This window comes from Carlito syrichta, unplaced genomic scaffold (genome assembly GCF_000164805.1).
Source record: "Carlito syrichta isolate Samal-C Ts95f unplaced genomic scaffold, Tarsius_syrichta-2.0.1 Scaffold169151, whole genome shotgun sequence".
Lineage (NCBI taxonomy): Eukaryota > Metazoa > Chordata > Mammalia > Primates > Tarsiidae > Carlito > Carlito syrichta.
The window spans coordinates 40,317-44,754 of NW_007113247.1; positions in this window are offsets into that span (position 1 = coordinate 40,317).

Below are 4,438 nucleotides of genomic sequence, written 5' to 3' on the forward strand. Positions count from 1 at the left end.
TTTTTTTGCATTATACTTTGCAAAATCAGTTTGGGTATTATTTGTCATCTCTTGGGATGTGAACTCCTAAAAACAGCTTTTGTTCACCAAGGACCTAGAGCTGAGCAACTGTTGTCTAAAGTCAGGAACTGTCAGAAAGTGTGCTCTTTGGAATCCTGTCAGTAGTGAGAACAGGTCCAGTGCAGTGGCTCACGCCTATCATCCCAGCACTTTGGGAGGCTGAGGAGAGAGAAGTGCTTGAGCTCAGGAGTTGGAGACCAACCTCCAACCCTGTCTCTACAAAAAATAGAAAAATGAACCAGGCATGGTGGTGCACGTCTGTAGTCCCAGCTACTTGGGAGGCTGAGGTGGTAGGATCATCTGAGTCCAGGAGGTGGAGGCTGTGGTGAGCTGTGATCGTGCCACGTCACTCCAACCTGGGCAACGCAGGAAGCTCCCTACTCAAAAAAAAGTTTGGAGATTCCATAAGATTGTGAGAGATGGGGAGAGGTGGTGGGAGATCAGAGCAAGGAGTAATGTTGGGGAGAGAGAAAGAGAAGACACCCAGACAGCAGCAAAACAAGCAGAGAAAAAAGATCTGGGCCAAGAAAAGACCTTTGCTCATTTATTACAGACATGAGGTCTCCTGCATGCCCGGCCTGAGCTGGAAACCCAGAGGGAGGTCCCCAGTCTGGTTGGCAGGGGAGAGAGGTGGTGTCATCAGAGCAGAGACTAAGGGAGGTATGGGGCTGGAGGAACCTGGGGGAGGGAGGAGCCAGGGAAACAGAGACCCTCAGTCACTCGTTACTGTCACAGACCCCAAAATAAGAACCTCTTCATCCCAGGCGGCCGTTCCTGCTGTTTTTGCATATTTTCTTTTTTTTGAGTTGGAGTCTCACTATCGCCCAGACTGGAGTGCAGTGGCCGCTCCCGGCCACCGCTGCCTCGACCTGCTGGGCTCCGGCGATCCTTCCGCCTCAGCCTTCCAAGGAACTGGAACTACAGGCGTGCGCTACCACCCCCGGCTAGTTTTTGATTTATTGTAGAGATGAGGTCTCGCCAAGTTGCCCAGGCGGGTCTTGAACCCGCGGGCTCAGGCAATCCATTCACCTCAGCCTCCCAAGGCCTGGGATTACAGGCTGAGCCACCAAGCCTGGCTTTTTTTGCATGTTTTCTAGAGTACTGCCTGTTCTTTGCAGACACATCCTCAGGGGTTTTTTTCAGGCTCAGCTGTGAGATGTTGTAAGAGTCAGAAGCCTTGGTTTCACCCTTCTCAGCTGTACAACCTTAGGCTGAAAACTTTTCTTCGGGGTTTTTAGTTTCTCATCTGCAAAATGAGGTTGAAAATAGTTCCCTTCTCCTTGAGGAAGATTCAGTGAGTTCACAAATGTAAAGTTTGGGAAAGCGCCTGCCATAGCATGGGCTCTCAATGGAGTTGGCTATCCCGCTGTCCATTATTATTATTATTTTTGAGTTGGAGTCTCACTCTGTCGCCCAGACCGTAGTGCAGTGGCATGCTCCTGGCCACCGCAGCCTCAACCTGCTGGGCTCCAGCGATCCTTCCGCCTCAGCCTCCCAAGTAGCTGGAACTACATGCGCATGCTACCACACTGCTAATTTTTTGATTTATTGTAGAGATGAGGTCTCACCAAGTTGTCCAGGCGGGTCTCGAACCCATGGGCTCAGACAATCCACTCACCCCAGCCTCCCAAGGCACAGGATTACAGGCTGAGCCACTGAGCCCGGCTTTCTTTTTTTTTTTTTCCTTAAAGTTGGAGTCTCACTTTGTCGCCCAGACTAGAGTACAGTGGCACACTCACAGCCACCGCAACCTTGACCTGCTGGGCTCAGGCGGTCCTTCTGCTTCAGCCTTCCAAGTAGCTGGAACTACAGGCATGCACCAACACACCTGGCTAATTTTTTTATTTATTGTAGAGACGAGGTCTCACCAAGTTGCTCAGGCTGGTCTCGAACCCACGGGCTCAGGCAATCCTCTCACCTCAGCCTTCCAAAGTGCCGGGATTACAGGCTTGAACCACCGCTCCTAGCTACTCTTTTTTTTTTTTGAGTAGGGCTTTCACTTTGTCATCCAGGCTGGAGTGCAGTGGTGTCAACCTGGCTCACCACAGCCTCAACCTCCTGGATTCAGATGATCCTTCTGCCTCAGGCTCCCAAGAAACTGGGATTATAGGTATGCACCAACACACCCAGCTGTTTTTTTATTTTTATTTTTTGTGGAAACGAGGTCTTCCTATGTTGTTCAGGCTGGTCTCAAATTCCTGGGCTCAAGCAATCCTCCAGCCTTGGGTTCTGGAAGTGCTGGGAATATAGGTGTGAGCCACTATGCCCAGCTCAGGCCCATTGCTATCTTTGGCTCCTAGTGACTAAATCACCAGGTCTTGCTGAGTTAACCTCTCTAATCAGGCCACTTTTCCATCATTACCTCAGTCAAGAAGCAGCAAAGCACAAATGCAAATTGCCTGGATTCCAGAGTCAAGCCAAGGAGGGGTTCAAATCCTGGCTCTGCTACTTCCTGGCTGGGGCCTACCTATGTGGCTTTAGGAGATAAACTTCCCTTCCATGCTTCACTGCCCTCTTCTGTAAAGCAAGGATAATAGTAGTGTCTCCTCTTAAATTGCTGCTGTGAGAATTAAATACATTAATGTATATGAGACCAGTTCCAGCCTGGCGTGGTGGCTCACACCTGTAATTCCAGCACTTTGGGAGATGGAAGTGAGAGGACTGCCTGAGCTCACAGGTTCGAGACCAGCCTGGGTAACCTAGCGAGACTTTGTCTCTACAAAAAAATTTAAAAACTAGCTTGGCGTGGTGGTGCAAACATGTAGTCCCAGCTTCTTGGGAGGCTGAGTCAAAAGAATCGCCTGAGCCCAGGAGGTGGCGGCTGCAGTGAGCCTGGGCTGCAATTTCAGCCTGGGCAACAGAGTGAAACCTTGATGTAAAAAAAAAAAATTGTAATTAACATATAACAGTGGTCTCATTGGTCTTCTGGCTTCTATTCTATCTCCTTACAATTCATTTTTCACACAGCAACCAGAGTGAGCACTTTAAAATATCAATAAAAAAAGAGACTGAGCCGGGCTCAGTGGCTCAGCCTGTAATCCCGCGCCTTTGGGAGGCCGAGGTGAGTGGATTGCCTGAGCCTGCGGGTTTGAGACCCACCTGGTCAACTTGACGAGACCTCATCTCTACAATAAATCAAAAAATTAGCGGGGCGTGGTAGCGTGCGCCTGTAGTTCCAGCTACTTGGAAGGCTGAGGCAGAAGGATCGCCTGAGACCAGCAGGTCAAGGCTGCAGTAGCCATGAGATTCCCACTGCACTCTAGCCTGGGCGACAGAGTGAGACTCCAACTCAAAAAAAAAAAAAAAGAATGAAAAGAGTCACAGCAAACAAATGCAATCTGTGTAACTTGTTTAGATCCTGATTCAAGCAAGCCAAGTGTAATAAAAAGTTATTTATGGAATATGATGTCTGCCATTTAACTTCAGAATCATTTGAGAGGGATGGATGGGGTAAATGAAACAACACTCACTGGGCACAGTGGCTCACACTTGTCATCCCAGCACTTTGGGTGGCCAAGGCGAGAGGATTGCCTGAGCCCATGGGTTCAAGACCATGCTGGGCAACTAGGCAAGACTTCGTCTCTACAATAAATCAAAAAATTAGCCAGATGTGGTGGCATAGGCCTGTGGTTCTGGTTACTTGGAAGGCTGAGGCAGAAGGATCTCCTGAGCCCAGCAGGTTGAGGCAGCGGTGGCCGTGAGTGCCACTGCACTCCAGCCTGGGCAACAGAGTGAGACTCTGACTTGAAAAACAAAAAACAAAGAAAGAAACAACACTGACTATGAGGAGATAATAATTTTTATTTTCATACACAAGATCTCACTCTGTTGCCCAGGCTAGAGTGCAGTGATGCAATCCTAGCTCACTGCAGCCTCCAATCTCTGAGCTCAGGGGATTCTCCTGCCTCAGTTTCTAGAGTAGCTGGGACTACGGAAGTTCATCACCACACCTGCCTAATTTACAAAAATTTTTTTGTAGAGACTGGGTCTCAACAATTTGCCCAGGTTGGTCTGGAATTCCTGGCCTCAAGGGATGCTTCCACCTCAGTTCACTGAGTAGCTAGGATTACAGGTGTAAGGCATCGCCTCAGCAAATAGATAATTATTGATGCTGGTTAATTCTATTGTTAATACAGACAGCAATTCTATGATTCATTTTTTTGTATGTTTGAAATAAAATAAAAAATTATGCTTAGAAAAAGGAGAAAAAAATACATTAATGGGACCATTGGGGAAATTTGAACACCGATGGGGATGTGATAATATGAAGAAATGATTATAAATTGCTTTAGTGTAAAATGATATTGTGGTTATGGTTTTTTGGGGGGGGTTGTTTTTAAGAGAGGGTCCTTATATTTAGACACAGACTGATGTGTCT